This window comes from Pipistrellus hanaki, assembly GCF_964339955.1.
Source record: "Pipistrellus hanaki genome assembly, chromosome: 5".
Taxonomy (NCBI): domain Eukaryota; kingdom Metazoa; phylum Chordata; class Mammalia; order Chiroptera; family Vespertilionidae; genus Pipistrellus; species Pipistrellus hanaki.
This window is the reverse complement of record NC_140507.1, coordinates 15,258,550-15,280,039: the sequence shown is the minus strand read 5'-3', so window position 1 is coordinate 15,280,039 and position 21,490 is coordinate 15,258,550.

Here is a 21,490-nt window from a genome sequence, read left to right as displayed (position 1 = left end):
TACTGCTTGTGTCCCACTGTGTCTGCTCTGTCATTTTATGTGTGATTAACACTGCCCATGATAAGAATGTTTTTGACAGGTTTCCTAGCCAGTAGAGTACATTTAAAGACCTAATTACCACATGCCTGAACTCTGGGCTTTGCTTTCAGGTTTCAGCTATGATGTTACAGATGAATGATTTCTTGGTCGGCCCTGCTTTCTGGGGTTAAGGCATTTCTGAAATTATGATGACTCCTCTCTCCAAAGTATTTCAAATGCCAGCGATTGAGGTTTAGCTCTGAAATAAGAACGTGCTGCTTTCTGTATGTAACACAACCCTGCATTTTGCTGTTAATTTCTGCATTGGAAAGACAAAACCCCAGTGAAGACAAATAGCACAGCTAGGAAATCTTCTATAGACAGACTTTAATTCTATTTTTTTCCCTTATTTAGTATAGGGAGGAAAGAAAAAGGCTGCTGAATAGTTACTGAGATATGACTTGTGTATTCTAAACATTCTTTTGGCCTTTAAGTAATTCGAGCTTTCTCCTTCCTCCAGTCAGTATGGATCAATGGTGATAATAGTATTTCCCAAGTATTTTTATGTGCTAGGCTCTGCACCAAGCACAAAGACAATGCTTGCACAGCCATCTCATTATTCCTATTTTACTGATGAAAAAAACAAGTCTTTGCCATTAAGTAACCTTCCTCCTAACTGGCAGAGCTGTGGCTCAATCACAGTCCTGTTGGACTCCATGCTTTTAACCCTGTGATATTCTGTTTGTGACATGAAATCACTTAAATTCTTGGCCAGAGTTAAGATCTTAGAAACAAAATTTCCTCAGGTTTTTTCAAGGAAGGGTTCTGGCAACCATACGAAATTTATGTTTTAAAGAATATTAAATTTATACTGATTGCAATTTTTGACAGATTTTCACTACTGATAATTCTGTGTGGGATTAGTAAGCCCCAGGATTATCTGGGTCCTTGTATTGTTCTAGTTAGAGCAAGTTTGCATAAGAACCTGGGATATAGGACGCCTCGTCTGGTCTAACTCCTTGTCCCTCTGCTGATTCCCCTAATCTGCCCATGGCAGGTTTCTGCTATTCCAGGAATAAGTGTATCCATGGGTGAAAATTCCATAACCTCCTTCTCTGACCTGTTCCAGTCCATTTATCAGTATCATTAGCTGGGCTCTTATTTCTGTCCTTAGAACCATTAAGCAATCTCGACTTGAATGAAGACATTGTTAGCTAATAATAACGATAATTATTCACATTTGTAAAACATTTTCCACTTTACAAAGCACATTCATATACTTGGTTCTCCGTTGATCCTGAGTCAACTAAGGAAGGAACTTATTTACTTATTTACTCAGGAAATATTTGTTGTGTCACCTCGTTACATTAAATATTATTTCCACTTGGCAGACGTAAACCAAATCTCAGAGAGGATAAATCACTTTCTGTGACTCTCTAGGTTTTAGAATGCTGAGTTTAAGGCTTTTTCTAAACCTGTGAGTGATCTGATTTTGAAGGGCAGGGCTGGCATATACTTCATTTTCTAAGCCATGGATTAAAATTTTGAAAGCTGACAGCCCACAGGGACAATCTGAGTACCATCCATGAAAAGTTTCTATCAACATTAATCAACAAATAAGTCCTTTGCATTAATCAACAAATAATTTCTTTTCTTAGGAAGAATGGTGCATGATTTTCTTTTCTTTATGAAAAATCCCAAGAATGGTTCACAATGCCTCAGGATCTAGCAGCTGCCTACCTCTGCAGCCCAACTCTGCTTCCCCAGCATTTTCACTATATCATACTGCTTATGTTCCCTCTTCCATCAACGTCTTTGTTAGTGTTTCTTCCCCCCATATCTTTGCACCTTCCCATCCTTTCCAGCTATACTGCAGATCTTAGCTTCACTGTCAGTACCTCAAGGAAATATTTATCAGCACCCCTCACAGAACCTCTGATATAGACTCTTAGCTCCAGTCACCTCCCCTCCTCTTTACTGGTCACAGTCTATTATTACCTATATATTTATGTAAATGTTGGTTTTTAATGTTTATATTCTTAATTGGACTAAAAGCATTGGAGGAGATCCTTATTTCTGTTCATCATTGTGAGCTTAGATTTGGTAAGCGTTCCCATCAGGTGCCTGGATAGATAAGGTGATGTGTTCTAAAAGTACATATTTGGATGGATGAATCAAACTAAGACTAACATTATTTTTACACTCAGTCTATTGATTTTGCTCATTTAATCTGTTCATTTTTTTATTCCCCTGTATCTTATGATCAAAGATTTGAAAATACTATTTGGCTTACCATTTGTTTATCCACCCTGGAGGTGGTGCATTCACCTATAATAGCCACCGTCAGGTCAGTGTGGGAAATATTGTGCGGGCTTTTCTGCTCCTGAGCATTGTCAGTACATAGAAAAGGATCCATTGTTTACAGACTTATGTACTTATTGCACATTAAAATTAGCACTTTAATGTTGCTGGGTTAATTGAACAAATCTCATGGTAGTTTTTGATTGCTGCAGTAACCAATTACCATAAATTTCATGACTTATAACAGCATTCATTTATTATCTCACAGTTTCCATGGGTCAGAAGTCTAGGCATCGGTGGCTCAATTGGGTTCTATGCTTAGGATCTCAAAAAGTCTGTGTCAAGGTGTTGGCTGGCCCGGACTATTGCCTGGGGGAGGATCTGCTTTCTAGGCTTATTCAGGTAGACTTCAGTTTTTATTTTTTATTTTTTATTGTTTAAAGTATTACATATAGTAGTACATATATCTCCCCCCCCCCCTTCCCCTAGCCACCCCCACCTCCTGTAGACTTCAGTATTGTGTGGTAGCTGGCTACTGGCCAGGAGCCACCCTGCTCCAAGAACCAGCATTTCACAGCCCAGAACTATGAATTCCTCAGTACCTGTCATCCTTTGCCTTCTTTTTCTGCCTCATCTCTATGACTTCTTCCTTCCTCTTCTGCTTTTCAGAGTTGATGTGATTACATTGGGTCTACCAGGACACTCTAGGATTATCTCATCACATTTGTATATCCTAGAGATTAGGAAATGAACATATTCAGAGGACCACTTCTCTGCCCACCATAAATCCCAAGTGCCTATGAATTTGTATATCACTTATCTTAATCATATACACGAAGAGAATAGCATTTGTATGGATTTCGCCACACCTCTTCAGATGCCATAGACTTTGGTAGGAAGGTTTCCCAGAAATAGAGCTAACACAGTTGGGGTCCACATGGCCTCAAACAATTGAAAGTAATGGCATTCTCACTCCATTACTTTTGAGAGGTAGCAGTTTACTTCAATTGGTTCATTGTGGGACAGGAGTGCTGATTGAATCAGGAACACAAAATGGACAGAAGAAGGAAGTAAGTTTCCTGGCAGCTATCAGCCTCAATAGATGGCTGCCCCTTTGGAGTTGTCCCTTACCTTACGTACATATAAATGCTTTCTCTCTTTCACAGGAATGCCTTTTGGGTGTTTGCCCGAGGCAATAGTATTCTCTGAACAGGCATTGGCACTGCAGAATTTCTTCCTTGTGTTCTCAACCCCCAGTGCTCTTCCTCTCCTCTTGATGAGCACATTGCTGCCAATCTTGCACTGATGTTACAGTAGAAAGAGGCTTGAGTGGCATTCCAGGAGAGTCAAGAGGAGACTGTAACTACACCCAGGGGAGATAAGTATTTCAGAGAAAACATATACGTAATTTTTGTGTTCAGTCCATTGACTTTGCTCATTTCATTCATTCATTTTTAATTATCTGTATCTTATGCCCAAAGATTTGAAAATACTGCCTGGCTTACCATTTGTTTATCCATCCTGGAGATGACGCACTCACCTACAATATCCATTGTTAGGTCAGTGCGGGAGACGCTGTAAGGGTTCTTCTGTTCCTGAACATCGTCAGTACATAGGTTAAGGATTCATTGTTTACCAGGCTTATTGCACTGTGATTAGTATACATGGAACTAGGCTTGCAGGGGAGATATAAGAAATGGTAGGTGAAATTAAGGATGCTAAAAAAGTACACGAGGTTTCCTAGAGGCTTGAGTCATGCATGGCATTAAGCCTGACAGGATTCATGCATGGAGTACATGCTTCAGAAAAAACTGGCCATGCTCATGCACTATTTTGAGGGGTGGTAAGGATGCAAATTGTGAAGAGCTTGCAAAGCTGGGTCAAAGGTTAAGAACTGATCATGGGCACACTGAAGAAAGTGTGGGGCTCAGACCACAGAATGCCATATTTCTATCTCCATGAAGGTGCAGTTAAACCACTGAGAGCCTGCATTTATGCAAATAGCTTTCTTATATTTTCTTTCTGAGACTGCCATCCATGATTGTCTCTTCAGAGCTTGTACAATGTTCATCGAAGACCTTAAAGTTGACCCTTAAGAACTGTGATTTTATATCAAAGTAACAAAACACTGTTGAGCACATCACTTGCCAGGCCTTACATGAGGCATGGGGGCAGTAGGGTGGAGAATAGTATGTCTGAAGCATGTTTTCTGATGGCAAAGCCCTTAGAGAATTATTTGTAAAGGGGCTGGAAATCATGTTTCTCATCAAGGTGCATTCAAGAATGCATTCATAATGGTTTGTTAAAATCACGTTGTGGCCAGTCTTGCACTGTTGCCACAGGAGAAAGCAGGCTTGAGTGGCATTCCAGGAAAGACAGGTGATACTTTAGTAAGGATTTGACATAAATAGCTAAATTTCAAAGAGACACCATATTCTTATAATTTGAACTTCCATCTATTAATACTCTTCCTGAACATGCTGATCTCTTGTAATAGCATCTATAGCCACTCAAACTGCTCCAGCAAGAAATATATTCCAAGAGCTCCCAACAGACCCCCGTCTGCATCTCCATGGCCAGAACCATGTCTTAGGAGCACTTTAGCTGTCAAGGAGGTCTGGAAAGTATCTCTCTCACCAGGCTGGGTACAGATCCACCTTAAAGAAGGTCAGGTTCTATTAACAAAAAAGGGGGTATCAAATAATAGATCGACAACAAATAGTGCCAGTCACAGCATGTGTGCTATTCTGCTTAATGGTCAAACTGATTTTTTGCTTCAGTCTTCATACATGTTTTATGTCCAAATTCTTTTGTTGTCTAACACGAAAGGTAGATATGCAAAAGTATAAGATTATATATCAATGAAAAATACAAGAGTGAGCAATATTTTTAAGATGAAATAATGTTTGTAGGGAGTAAACAATGAACCCTAACCAATAACCAGGAAAGTTATTGAAACTCTTTGAACTTTAGTTTCCTCCTATGTCAAATAGAAATGATAATATTGACATCAGAGGACTAATGTGAGAATTTAGTGAGATAATAAACATTTACCCAGAACACTAGAAGCATTTAGTAAACTTAGCAGTTACTGCTATTACAACTATAGTTTTTAAATAGCATGTGTTCCTTTACAAATGACAATGGTATTTTAACAAAGAAAGATGGAATCAATTGACCTATCTCCTTCCCATTGTGAAAGTTACAAGAATATTTACCCATCTGCCACGCTCCTTTCCTTCTTCCAGTGAGATTTTGAAATTTTGTTGACTCATTAATCCTAAGAAAGAAAATTTAAAAATCCATCTGGGCACTTGTCTTATGTGGGAAGCCCACTCAAGTCAGTCAGTTGCTATTCATTTAACTCCAGGTTTTCAGTAGAGAGCCAGATAGTAAATATTTTTGGCTTTGTAGATGATGTGTTCATTCAAAAAAACCCCAAAAAAAACAAAACAAAAAAACCCCCACTCCGTATGGATACTAAAATGTGAATTTTATGTAATTTTCATGTGATATGAAATGTTATTCTTGGATCCCCCCCCCCCCCCCCCTCCAGCCATTTAAAAATGTGAAGACTACTCTTAGCTCACGGGCCTTTCCAAAGTAGGCAGCTAGTTCAGTTTTGGCCTGTGGGCTATTGTTTGTCAAATTCTGGTTTTACTTAATGTCATTATCATATTTTCTGTCATACTAAGTTAAAGTTACCATTCACTCCTCATCCCTGACATCTAGCTCTTGATTATATACAGTGGATTTTAACATTGCCAAGTAGCAATGACTAATTCTTACTATTGGAGTGATAGCACAGGATTCAAAAGCAATGACATGAAAAAAGGTCCCCAAAGGGATTAGCCAAAGCACAGAACCCATTGACACAGACAACAAGGTGGTGATGGCCAGAGGGAAGGGATGGGCAAAGGGAGGAAAATGGGGACGTCTGTAATAGTGTCAATAATAATAATAATAATAATAATAATAATAATAATAATAAAAGATATCATTTATTTTGCATTCTGTATGTAGCTTTAAATAAATATGATTCAGTATAATTAGAATGTTCTTAGGTTATGAGGAAGCAAGGAATATTATCATACCTTCAACAGGTGGTGAGCAAGATTCATTCGATTAGCCAGCCTGAGTGTCCCCTTTATCTCTTCGTGTCGTTAAGCTGGGCGTTTATAAGACAGGATTAAAATGCCTTTGCATATTTCACAACGTGAAGAATCATGATTTGACTTTTAGAATTCCACCAGAAGTAAATAAATGCCAGACTGATAGCCGGAGAATAAAAATGAGACTGTGTTTGTTCCTCCCTATTGTTCAATTTCTTCCCTCTTCCAAACCAATTACCCAGGCCCCACTGCCACTTCTGGGCAGCAGGCTTGAAGTCTTGAAACTCATTATGTCAGGTTGAAAATGAGAGACAACAGCTGTCAGAGACCGAATTTGATGCCTTTGCCTTGTTTCCACGGAGCTAAAAGCATGCTTGCAAGCTGCACAATTGAGAGGATTCACTGATACTTAAACGAACGGTTCTGAGCAGCTCTGAGGTGGCATTTCTTTCCCCTGCGCTGCTATACACAAAAAACACACCTATTTTATTTTTCCTGTGGCCGCAGCAGCATGTCCAATATCAATAACAGTACTGAAACGAAGCGGCCACAGCACTTCTAAGGAAAGAGAAACTTGAAAAATCGCAGTGCTTTTATAAAGATTTGTCAGTCTTTGCTTAATTTTCCTCCCTCTGTATTGGATAAGGAAAGCACATATGGGATCTTGCATGATCTTTTTATACATGATTGCCATGTTTCTGGGGTAGGGTGGGGTTTTTGCTATGAAAATGACTTAACATTGCAATGAAAGAAGGCAGTGCCATTTTATTGATTATTTGGCTTCTACGCTTTTTTTTTTTTATTATTATTATTAAGATACTAGAGTCCCAGCAAGCTATTGAAATTGCGTGAGGAAGCACCCTGTAGGGGGCTGGGCGGGGGTGGTGGTGCGGGCCAGGACCCTTGCCTGACCCACTTAGCACCAGTCCCCACTTTGTGTGCGCTATGGTGGGGGCATGCTCCGAGCTGCGTGTGGGCAGAACATGCCCCTGGCTGCCATGTGTGTCTGCTGGGGTGGGGGCAGGAGCTCCTGTGTGTTGTGTCTCTGCTTTGTCCCACCCCCCAGCCCCAGCCTCTCTGTGTGTTGTGTCTCCACTCTGACCCGCCCCCAGCCCCAGCCTCCCTCTGGCCACTCAGGCTGGGGCAGTCCCCTCCCGCCCATCTCTGCAAGCAGCTCCTCCTGAGTGGTTGTGATGCCTGGCTAATTAGCATATTCCCTATTTATGTATATGGATCATCTTAGAATTTTTCTACCCTCTTCACCCCAAGGTAAAGCTTTCTTGTGCTCAGGGAATCTTCCTGAGACTGGCCCTTTCCTCTTTTAAGGACAACATTGTCTTCTTAAACAGCATAGTGAAGTGCGTGACAATGGGTGAGAATTCAGACTGGAAGAGGTCACACTGAATGCAGCTCACAGACATTTATAAGACAGCTTGTTCTCTCATCCGTGTGACCCCAAACTCAGGAGGCACCCGAAGTGTGAAAGATTGCATGACATGCTAAAGAGGAAAGGAAGCAATGCCTAGGAAGAAACTCCTTTAAATAAGGATCATTTTTTACAGGTGATAGTCTCTGTGATGATAAGTATTCTTTTGAACTCTCCATGTATTTATGACTATTGTCTACTTTCCTTCAGAGACTTTTTATTTTAATATCCAGCTACAGAGTGCTGGAAATACCTCTGAAATGTTTTTAAAAAATGCTGCTTATATGCTTCATTACTATTCATTGTTTTTACTCTTGCTGTGCACATTGCAAATGTTAAGTGTCAGCCAAGACAAACAACTGTTTTAACTTTTGACACCTTACATGCTTATGTTAAAGCATAAGCCATGGTTCCTCATTGTCTACACAAGAAAAAAACAACACAAGAAAAAAATAACAACAACAAAAAGACAAGCCCAAACTACTGAGTTAGGTGTAGCAAACTGTTATTGAGCTCTTATCAAAGTGACAAGGATTGTGGCAGACACTGCCCTTAGGTAGATGTGTTAGAGTCTTTTCCTATACTCAGTGGTCTCAGTCTAGATGGCTTGAGATCTCATGCACAGGATTGTCAAGGAAAACTTCCAGCCTGGCCAGGTGGCTCAGTTAGTTGGATCGTGGACCTGTACACCAAAAGATTGCATGTTCAATTCCTGGTTAGGGGGTGTATCTAGGTTGCGGGTTTGATCCCTGGTCAGGGGCATATGGGAGGCAACTGATTGATATTACTCTCTTACATTAATGTTTCTCTCTCTCTCTTTTTCTGTCTGTCTTCCTTTATCTCTCTCTAAAAATAAATAGAAACACATCCCTGGTAAGGATTAAATTAAAATAGCTTCCAGAGAACACAAAATTTGAGCAAATCTGGAAAATAAGTGAAAGTTGACGTGACACAGAGAAAAGAAAATTGGTATTTGTTATCCATTCAGAAAACAGTTATTTCCTGAGCATATAATAGGAGTGTAGGTGCTGTTTTAGATTCTGGGATAAGTAGGTTGTAAGCTGTGGTGTGTGCCATGTTGGAGTTCAGAGTTTGTTGAAGAAGATGCACATCAAACAGAGAATCTCACAGATAATTTCTCTATTCCCATCATATGAGGAGATGGGTAGACAGGAAATACAGGGCCCTGTGACAACATAGCACAAGGAGAGAATGGGGACAGAAAGGCTCTGCCTCAGGCTGAGACCTAAAGGAAGGGGAGTGGTTGACTGGATCCTGGGTGAGGGAAGAGGTTCCAGAAAGAGCAAAGCTTTAAGATTTGTTTTTATTTTTATTTTTTTATTATTAAAAGCTTTAAGATTTGAAAGAGCTTAGTGCTTTAGAGGAAGTGAACCCTCTCTTCGCAGCCTCCTCCCCCCAACAAAACCCATGTAATCAGGGGAGGAGTGGAATGAGGCTGAAAGGCAGGTACGTATGGCCAAAATAAGGATGGGGGCATATAAAGATAAAGAGTAAATGTGGGTCAGCAATCTTCAATGGCCTTTTAGGTATGGAATAACCTGAAAGTTCCTTTCTTTTTCTTTTTCTTTTTCTTTTTCTTTTTCTTTCTCTAGCTTTATTGAGATACAGCAATTGACATATAATGTTGAGTAACTTTAAGATGTACAGAGTGTTGATTTGATACATTTATATATAGCAAATTGATTGCCACCTTTACCATTAGCCAACACCTCCATCACCTCACATAATTACCATTTTCTTTTTGTGGCGAGAACATTTAAAAGCTACTCTCTTAGCAGTATTCATGTATATAACATAGTATTATTAGCAGTAGTTACCATCACTCCTATTCCTTCCTACAGCTTTAATGAAACACATCCTTTTTTGCATTGAGGGGGCTAACAATATTATTGACAGAACCAATATTTTAAAGTTAATTGATACCCATGTGTATGTACTGATCACTGGCGTTCTCCCTTCTAAAAGATCAGTATGAATCTTTAATAATAACATAGATATCATATGCATCGAGATTAAATTTTTAAAGTTTGTGCTTTTAAAACTGCAATTAAAGATTGTTGAGAGCTCAAGAATTTTAAAAATGACCAAGTATAGCCTTTTATTCCTAAAAGTGTTTCTTGAAGAGTGACTGTCCTTATTCTGAAGGTGAAGAAAGTCCCCAATAAGATGCAAAAGCCTTTCTCTCTCAGCCATGAACTCCACCACAGGTGCAGTGCCTTGAGTTTCAAAGATGTGTTCATGAGATATCACCTCACATTAATAAAATGCTAGAGGCTTGGTGCATGAAATTCATGCACTTAGGAGAGGGGTCCCTTAGTCCAGCCTGTACCCTCTCACAGTCTGGGAGCCCTCAGGGGATGTCCGACTGACAGCTTAGGCCCACTCCCCTAAAAGGGAGACATCCTTAGTGCTGCTGCAGAGGAGGGAGAGGCTCCTCCACTGCTGCTGTGCTTGCCAGCTGTGAGCCAGGCTTCTGATTGAGTGGTGCTCCTCCTGTGGGAGCACACTGACCACCAGGGGGCAGCTCCTGCATTGAGCATCTGCCCCCTGGTGGTCAGTGCCCATCAGTGACTGGTCATTCCACCCTTTGGTCAATTTGCATATTAGACTTTTATTATATAGGATTGCCAAAAAGAAGAAATAAGTGTGGGTGAGAATGTGCACTATTGGTGGGGATGTGAATTGGTACATCCACTATGGAAAACAATATGGAGTTTTCACAAAAAATTAAAAGTAGAACTATATGATTCAGCAGTTCCACTTCCGGATATTTATCTGAAAGAAATATAATTACTATTTTGAAAAGATGTTTGCACATCCGTGTTCATTATAATATTATTTATAATATCCAAGACATGGGAACAATGTGTTTACTCAACAGATAAATGGATAAAGGAAATGTGGTATATATGCAAAATTGAATATAATTTAGCCAATTAAAAGACACACACAAACACACACACACATACACGCACACCAAGAAGTCCTATTTGAGACACCATGGATAGACCTTGAGGGCATTATGTATGCTAAACTAAACAAAATAAATCAGAGAAAGAAAAAATAGTGTATGATTTTACTTATATGTGGAACCTAAAAACAAGCATATACTGAAAACAGGTTGATGGTTGCCAGAGGCAGGTGGGGGTGGAGGGTGAAATGCATGAACATGGTCAAAAGGCACAAACTTTGAGTTATAAGCTACATAAGTTCTGGGGATATAATGTACAGCATGTTGACTATAATTAAGAACACTCTACTGGATACTAGTATTTGTAAGTCGCTAAGAGAGTGGATCCTAAAAGTTTTCATCACAGGATAAAAAAAAAGTATCTGTGTGTTGAGGGATGCTAACTAAACTTATTGTGGTAATCATTTCACAATGTATACATATATCAAATCACCATGTTGTACATTAAAGCTAATACACGTTATATGTCAGTTATATCTTAATTTATTAAACTGTGTTGCGTAATCACTCCCTATAGGAAGTGATCTTGTGCCTCCTCGAAGAGGCCAGTGTCTTCATGGTTGATTGTCACATTCCTCTTTCACATTCCTCTCTGTATCCCAAATACTTTGAGGGCATCTACTTACCATAGCATGTTTTAAAGGCATGTGTTTAAAATCTGATTAAGTAATGAGATCGTTGACTACAGGGTTTCACTTCCTGTTTAGTGGCAATATCCAAAACATATAGGTTTAAAAGGATCACAAACCTCATTGTGCTGTTCATGTCCAAGCTTGATAGAAACAACAGAAACCAACAAACATGTCAGAAGCACGAGGCCCTTCTTGAAGCCTCCACAAGTGCACAGGTCCCCAGGGAGGGAGTGCAAAGCTGGCTGAAGTCCAGGACCCCAGTGCCATGATCTGATGGTGCCCCATCCAGCTTGGCAAGCAGTCTCTTCACCAGTCACTAGGAAAACCTGCTCAGGTGTGAAAGAAAGATCTCTGCTAACCTTAACTGACATTTGGCTTTCGGTGCTTGGCTAATGGAAAGTATATGGCAGACACAAAACTGCACACCTAACATTTTTATAATCAGGGTGGTGGCATTTATTAGCCAGAATGACTTGAAATTTGGAGGAAAGGAATCTCAATAAGACAAAGCACTTTTACAAACAGATTCTGGCAACTTTTACAATGTTAATCCATTACCAAAACTAAAACTAAAAAACCAAAAAAGACAATTACTCTTTTAGCAATGCTCAAGTACATAATACACTCTTACTAGCTAGATCATCATGTTAGAAAGCTGTAATTTTTCATCTGGAATTTTGAATGCTGTTATTTTTAATATTGGTATTATTATTAGTAGTAGTAACTCTTGAATTTGGACGGACAATTTTTTTTTTGAAAATTACAGCTTGTCTTGTCTGTACTGAGGGGAACATACCTTTGTATTGACCACTTTCAAAAAGTTCTTCTGATGATCCAGATGACCAACCATCTGGAGTTTGAGACTTGCTAGACCTGAATAATTTTGGCACACGACCGAGTCTCTGTTCAAGTTTGTGAAGGAACAAACCAAAGGGTTTCCATTCCAACCTTATTTCAAGGGAAAGCATATACTCTGAGATTGCCTTTGTTGGTGCCATGTACATAGCAGGGGCACAATAAAAATGTGCTGAGTAACTATTTTAGTATGAATAGAATATCACTTTGCAGTCATCTTTGACTCAGACTTTTTTTTATTCTGAACCCAAAACAACTTGTGGATTTCATGACCAAAAATACTCTTGAACATAAACATATATTATCAGAATAAAATAGATGTTCACATTATTATATATTTGGTATTACTTTCTGCCTGGAGCCTTGATAATCTGTGACTCTTATTACTTAACTAGTGTCCCGGTGCACGGATTCATTCACATTGAAAGAAAATTAATTAGAATAAATATTTTAATATTGCTATTTGCCCTTTCTTTATAATAGAAGTGTCGACCAAATTCACGATCAACAATGACAGATCAAAACACACACGTGTGATTGGCACCAGCAAGAGCTTTATATGTATTGCACATATTATAGAATAAACTTGCTTAATTAGACCTGCTTTCTGATTTAGCTAAACTTTTTCCAGGCCAGTGAAGCACCCCAACTTCTCTGTCAGATAATTGTCAGTAACACAGCAGCAAATATCAACACAAAGCAGCTTATTGTAGGAGTCAAGTACATATGTTTGTTTTTTTTTCTCCTATTGTATAAAATTAACCTCTCAAAAGGGAATAGGGTTCTGAAATCTCCAGAGACATGCTTTTTTTTTATGGCAGTAGGGTAAGAATTTAACATTCTTCTTTACTTATTTTTTTTTTTCTTTCCTCATTTACTATCTATTAGCATGGAATTTGTTGTGGTACACTTCCATCTACCTTGTGGTTGAATCTTCCAAGTTCTCAGGTTTTCCTTTTAAATTGGCATATGCCATTAAATTTTAATTTTCACCATCTTCCCCAAAAATATATAATATTTTTCCTTTTCTGAGTTGGATGCTGCTTTTACATTAGGATCAGAGTTCTGTCACGAAGAGCAAACTGAATCCCATAGGAATAGACCCTGGAAGCCTTGCTCCCTCCCTTCTCATAGTTCTGTGCAGACGCTGGAGGGTTCATGCTCTGGTTTGGTGCATGTTACATGAGTGACTGCAACTCTGTTCTTTCTGCTGAGAAGGATCTATGTGTTCCACTAGGGCTGCCTCGGGAAGTGTGGTTATAGAAATTATAGCTTGTGTCTTTTTTTTAAAGAGGGGAACATTTCATGAGAGTACCAAAAAAAAAAAAAAAAAAAAATTAGCATCACTAATCTATGAGAACCCTTCCTACAGGCCAAGGGGAAAATAAGCTAAATCCATTTTCATACCTTTCACTAGCACTAATTGTTGAAAATTTGATGCCAAGAGAAAGAGCTTAATCGGGAATTCCTCCTCCCACAAAGTAGGTAGGATGAACTGGAGCTGATTGGAATTATCATCACTGAAGCCAAAGCTTATGTATCTACTCCTACATAACAAACCACTCCAACACAGAGCAGGTAAAACAACCAGCTTACTACACCCATGGTGGTTGGCCAGGAATTCAGATAGGGCCCAGGTAGGATAGATTTTTCCTGCTATAAAATGTCTGGATCCTCACCTGGAAAGACTGGAAGGGTAGAGTTGCATTGATGGATAGGTCTGAAATCCCCTATGGAATTATGCCTTTTGTTATTTCCTAAATTTGTGATACTTTGACATCTGAGACCTCCCTTTTGCTGGAGGGACTGCCTGCCTCCTTTACACCTCCCTGAGGGTGAACTAATTCCTAAAGTTGGCAGATGCTTGCCCCTCTCAAGCACCCCTTTTATATGGAAAATAGACAATCCAAACACCTTACCCAAATCACTCCCTTTCCTGGACTCAAATCTGCTTTCCCAGAAAGAAAGCTGAAGGTAATACAGTTAATAGGCGTTGGACCTAAAGTCACTCTGCTGTCCAGACTCCGGATATAGTGAAAGAGCAGGCTATTGACCTATCAAACCTTGAGAAGTAGGAATATTCTGGATCTGAGTGTCAAGCTTGGGAGACTTGCCTAAGTGATTTTGATTTTTATCATTGCCTGCTTAGGGACACAGGAGTTAGAATCATGATCTTGGCAGTGAATTTTTCATCATGGAGCATATCGTTCAGTGGAGTGTACTTAGGCAACAAGCGAAAGTACAATGTATGCAAACTTGTCCCTCTTCATTTTAAGAGAGCAAGTGAGCCCTTAGGTCTCACCAGAGAATTGACTCTTTCTGCCTGAAAAGCAACTGTCTATACTTCAACTTGCAAGTGTGCCATGTTCTAAAATATATAAGGTGCTTGTTTGAGTCTCAAAAGGCATTTCCCCGTGGGAAGATTGTGATAATTTCTTTAGGGGATAGCAGGAACACGGCCATCTCCCTCAGGCACCCACAGACACTATGGACAAGTGCTCTTAGAAACTACCAACTTGTTGATTTAAAAAAAAATGTTATTTCTATTATTTTTTGGTGCCAGTTCTAATTTTACTTTTTGTTAAATTTATTGGGGTGGCATTGGTTAATCATAGATTAGATAGATTTCAAGTGTGCGTTTCTATGATACATGATCTATTTTACACACACACACACACACACACACACACACACAGAATATGTTTTATTTTTCAATTATAGTTTATATTCAGTATAATTTTGTATGAGTTTCAGGTGTACAGCATGGCGGTTAGACAACCACATACCTTACAAAGTGTTCCCCCAGATATTGCCAATATCTACTTGGCACCATTCATAGTTATTACAATGTTTTTGAGTACATTCCCTACGCTGTACTTTATATGTTCCTGTGGCTTGAGGACTTTTTCAAGTTCCATTATAGAGAGCCTCATTTTAGGTCAAGCATTGCCCAGTGTCTTATACTAATTTTGGGACTTCTCATCGTCCATGCACAGTGTAGGTTATTTTAAAATGCAGAATCTTAGGATATGAGCTTTGGAAGGAAACTTATAAGCACCGAGTGGGCACGTGTTATGGGCTGCCTCTTGGTAGGACTTGATTATCTTGTGTATTAAGATGACAGACACTGCCTGGGGCGTTGACGCTGCTGGATGCCTCTCATAAATATGAAGATCAGTGTAGCATAGTAATTTTACAAAGGGATGAAGTTATTGCAGTGACACATAATAATCAAACTTCATAAAGATAATTTTCTCCATCTTAAAACAAAACAAAACAGGATTTGGCCAAAGGTAGAAGTCTGAGGTCAGCTAATCAGCTACGTGACCTGATGTGACCAACCTGGTTATGTTACCTACTGGTAGTCTGATTTTAAAAATAATTTAAAAAATAATTTTATTGTCAGGCAGGGAAATATTGTAGGGGAAGGGAATTTTTAGTTCAATTCAGAGCTTATTTAAAATTCTGTGTGGGTGTTTCTTGAGGAAATTGCTAACTAGTGCATTTTTTCTCTGCCTGCTGGGTTCTCCTATTGGCTACATTGCAATCATAAAAATTTGAAGTATTTTCATAGATGATATCACCACAAAACACGTCTCACGTATTTCATCATCCATTGGCAGCACATTTTCCTCTGTGATGAAGATCTGTCTTGTCCACCTTAACTTGCAGGTCTGGCCTTTTGGAGAACTGCACCTTGCAGGTTTTATGCAGCTAAAGACCCATGATATACAAACCAGTATCTATAAAATGTCTCTCGAACCTGGAGGCTTGTTATGTCCTGGAATTTTTCAGAAAGCCTGGTAAACACACCTGCTCACACTGCTCACAACTTACCTGCCGGGGTCACCTCATTATAGGCCAGACAGTGGACAAGGCTATGAAATGGACATTCTGTGTTCATTTTTCTTTGGTGATCTCTTTAGAAGTAACTGAGCAGTGACCATGTCTTATTTGCAGCTGTGGGATCACACTTCTGAAAGCAGGTATTTGCTCCAGGAAAAGCCAACCAAGTCCTGTGCTTTCAAGATACCTGCAGCTGCAACTAACATCTGCCACCCTCCTCCCAGCCCCTTTGGAAAATGAGCAAATGAGCCCAGACTTCTTTTTTGTTGTTGACATTTTTATTTTTTATTTTTACTTAAAATTGTCTAAGATGACAAATCTTAGGCTATGCTCTTACCATTTAACATAAATGGAAATAATAATAATTATGCTATAAGGGAGTAGATGGGAGGAAACTTTTGGAGGTGATGGATATGTTAATGGCCTTTTTGGTAGTGATGGCTTCATGGGTGTATACGTATCTCAAAGCACAATGAGGTGTATACATTGTATTGGTATCTCAAAGCACAATGAGGTGTATACATTAAATATTTACAGCTCTTTACATGCCAATCATGTCTTAATTGTGGTTTAAAAATAATATAAAAGAAACAACAACAACAACCACCAAGAACATATTCTGTGCCAGGTTCTTGGCTTACAGATTACATGAGTAGCATGGTCCACCTTTGAAAAGATGCCCTAGGTAAGAGGCCAGCAGCACAGGCCTGGGACACATATTGAGGCAGACAGTTCTGGTACCCCAAATGTAGAGCAATGTCCAGAGGTCCTGGGCTTCAGGAAGGCCAATTCCTTGTTACTATGGGAAGTGGTGTGGTCAGAAGAGAGGCAGGCAGAGAACCACTAAATCATGAGGCACCTCTTTCCCTGTACTGCTTGTAACAGTGGTTTTTCAATTTAAAAAATAGCATAACTTGATTTTTTCAATAAAGCCACATTATAAAGTCCTACTGTAGTAACAGATAAATAAAATAGTCATACTGATGTCAGTTTCAACAGCTTAAAATATGCACTGGTTGGTTTTCCTCCTGAGATCACATTCTGTCTTCCCTCTTCCCTTTCTACATCTTCCCCCACCCTCCTTGCCCTTATCCATCCCTTTGATCCATGCCAGATGTACCTTTGAGAAACCTTAAGGCTCTGGCATGGGACTAGACCAGTGGTTCTGAAACTTAAGTTGCAATCAAAATCTGCCAGATGGCTTATCTCTATAGTATCCATCTCAGGAAATCTGGATGGAGCCTGAGAATCTGTATTTCTAATTAATTCCCAGGCAGTGTGACTGTTGCTGATCCAGACACCACACTTGAGGACAACTGATCATTTTTGATGCCTCAGAATCCAACCAGTGCCAATTCCCATGCAAACTTTTGGAGCTTATCATCTTTGGTTGGATCCACGCAAGTGATGCATGCCATTTAGACGCCAGGTAGAAATAATAAAATAGAAACAGGCTTTGTTGGACAGACTCTAGGCTCTACTACTCTCTTGGTATCTGACATACTTTCCAATGTCCTTCTCATCTTCTTTCTGGAGGCCAGTGACGTGCACCGGAAGCTGATGAGTAAACACCTGTGCTTGGCAGTTGGGAAGACCACTGCATTCCCAATGTTCTGGGTTGAAGTCGGGAACAGCTGTTTATGGGGAACTGGCTGAATCCCAAAGTCTTGTCAATGATTCGTTAACATTTTATTTTTATAAAAATGTTTTATACTCCATTGATTCACTGAAAAATAATACCATGCTATTTTACTCTTATATCATGGAGAACAACTTTGGATTTGAATAGCTTATCTCTGCCTCATATTCTCGATGTTACACTGTTAATGTTTTCCATTTAAATAATATCCATATACATTAACAATCCAATTTCCAAATACTTATATTTTAAGAGGTATTATTGGATCTAATTTGCTTGAGCTGTGTATTATTTTTCACTTAGATAATTGCATTATTTTGGCCATCAATTTTATTTTTAAATGAAATATATTAAGACAAGGGATAGATAATTTTGAGTAAAGAAATAGCAGGAGTGACTGATTTATTAGAAATAAAATTATATACATATATATAACAATCCAGGACTCAGGTAGCTCCCACCCTTATGGCTGACCTAGAAGGCCCACTGGCAAAAAAGGTACTGGCAAAAAAGCACCCCCAAGGCAGCCTGCCAGGCCCTCTAAAAATATGTACTGTTTAGGAACCTTGATCAGGTTAGAAGTTCTGACAGGTTTACTTGACCTTGGGGCCCAGAATGGAAAGGCCTGGAGGAAGATCTCCTGCCCTCTCTTGCAGGTACAGATGGGAATTATAGAGGTTGGGTTTTGACAATGATACATCCTAAAGGCAGGCTCCTTCCAGCTCCCTGAGGAGAGATGCACCTCTCCCATTCAGGTTCACCTGTACTGTTGTCTGCTCATGTCTGCGGGGCTCTGTCATGCCATCCCTGTGATGCCAGCCTGCCCTGAATATGCCCTGCTTCACAGTAACTCTGTGGAGCTGTTGTGTGCTGCTGTGAAAAGCAGATGCCTAGACTCTGTGCCCAGAGATCCTGATCCGGCAGGTCTGCAGTGAGGTCTGCATTTCTGACAACCCCCTTGCCTAAATCTGCTGCAGGAGATTGAAGGGAACCACCTTTGATTTAAAAATGCTTTAAACCATCCAGTGAGAGGAAAAGCCACATTCTAGAGATGTTCCAGGAAAACAAAAACCAAATGGAACAGTCTAGCTATCCTCCTGTTAGATTTTTATTGTCTGTTTTACTCACCTCAGCCCCCTGCTTAGAGTCATTCCCACTGCACTTAGAATAAACGTCACAGTCTTTGCCATGCTCAGGGGAGCTCTGCAGAAGATGCTTACCCAAACTCCCTGGCCCTGGGATGATGTCTTGGAAATCACTCATGTCACTGTCTCTGACTTTCCTTTTCCTGTCATAAGGGTTCCTTCTGGCTGGAGTGTTTTTCCTTTCTGGCCAAATCCCACTGACCCCATCATTTATCTTAAATGTCATTTCCTTTCTTGAGTCTAGCCCCATCTCCTCAGTTTTCCTATTCCTCCCTCTGAGATAACTCTATTATTATTTTCCTTTATAGTAGGGCTCATAACTTAAAAATTATGTATTCATTTGCACAGTCAATTGTTTACTGTCTGTCTGCCCCAGTAGCCTCTAAGCTCTCTGTGGGCTTTCTTTTCTATTGGTTTATTACTGTAATCCCAGCCCCTAGCAGCCTGGCTGGCACAAGATAAAAGCTAGCTAAGTGTTTGTTGAATGAAGAAAGGAAGGAGTATGTGTAGATGTGCTTTGGAGTGTGAGCAAGGGTTTTAGAGTTCATCACATCATTTGGAAAGGAATATACTTCCCGCCTCACCCCAGCCCCATCTCGAGCGGCCTTTCTCATCTGTAATAATGACGCATATTTTCAAATCCCCTTTCTCCTTAGAGCTGTCTGACCTGGGCTGAGGCTGGCTGAGGGTTTATGGGAAGTCAGGTTCCCGGTGGGAACGGGAACCTAAAAGCAGCTGTGTCCGGTGTTTGATATGTCTGGGCACATTGCCGAGATTTTTGACAAGATAAATGGCTTAATGATTTCCACCAGTCCACATTCCAAGTCATGGGGATTGATACGGAGGTGGTCAGACCAGCTTTTGAATTGAAATCAATACTAATTAATATCTAAATTTTATTTTGAAATGTGACTAAAGATAAGCTAGTGGACTTTTGTTAGTGGTAGAATTATTTTTAAAGTAATGATCCTCGGGGTTCCTATAGATTTTTTCCAATTTCTGTTATAAGGAGCCAGGATGGGGGGAAACTGTGGATTCCCCCACAAGCTTTTGCCTCAATTTGCATATTAAAGATGCTGTGATATTTTTCAAGTAGAAGATGAAAGTGTTAGGGTTCCATTAGTCACTATATTTGGAACAAAGATAGAACATGGATTTTGTTTTACTAGGTGTACCAGTTAATAATGTAAATTTTTTTTCAATAGATGGAGTTACACATATGTTGATATATATGAGATTTGATATGCATGCTATTTTGTTGCATTGATAGCAAGCTCCAAAACTTCATATGTCGCTGAAACCAGTTTGGCTCAGTGGATAGAGTGTTGGCCTGTGGACTGAAAGGTCCCAGGTTCAATTCAGGTCAAGGGCATTTATCTTGTTTGTGGACACATCCCAGTAGGGGGTGTGCAAGAGGCAGCTGATTGATGGTTCTCTCTCATTGATGTTTCTAACTCTCTATCCCTCTATCTTCCTCTCTGTAAAAAAAAATCAATAAAATATATTTAAAAGGAAAAAACTTAATATGTCAAATTTGCTGAAGGTGTTAACATTGTAGATATTTTTACGCTTAAAAATGTTGAATTTCATGCCAAAAAAAAGAGCATTTGCAGGAAGTTTTAATTCATTATTTTGAAGAAAAAAATTATTGTATACTTCTGGAAGCTTATGGTGAACATGTTCCATCTCAAGGTACTTGTGAACGCTGGTTTAAACACTTTAAAAGTAATAATTTCGATGTGAAAGAACGTCCAGGTAAACCGAAAAGTTTGAAGACCAACCATTACAAGCATTATTGGATGAAGATGTGTGTCAGACTCATAAACAACTTGTAGAAAGATTAAATGTTGCTCAGCAAACAATTTCTGATCCTTTACAAGCAATGGGAAAGATCTTAAAGGAAGGAAAATGGTTGCCACATCAACTGAATGAAAGACAAATGAAAACCAAAAAGTCATCAGTAAAATGTTGCTTCAAAGGCATGAAAGAAAGTATTTTTTGCATCGAATTGTGACTGGCAGTGAAAAGTGGATTTATTTTGAGAATCCCAAACACACAAAATCATGGGTTGATCCAAGTCAACCATCAACATTGACTGCAAGGCCAAATCACTTCAGAAAGAAGACAATGCTCTTTGTTTGGTGGGATTAGGAGGATGTGGTGCATTATGAGCTTCTAAAACCAGGTGAAACCATAAATACTGATCACTGCTGACAACAAATACTCATTTTGAACCATGCTTTGATTGTGAAACAATCAGTAGGTTCCAGAAGACACGGCAAAGTAATTTTGCTTCATGATGACTCACCATCACACATTTCAAAATCACTTAAAGACACATTAAAAGATCTTTCCTGGGAGGTATTAACCCACCCGCCGTATTCACCAGACCTTGCTCCTTCAGATGACCACTTGTTCCGATCGATGGCACGCACACTTTCTGAGCAGCACTTCAAAACGTACGAAGAAGTGGAAAATTTGGTCTCTGAATGGTTTGCCTCAAAACAAGAAAAGTTCTATTGGG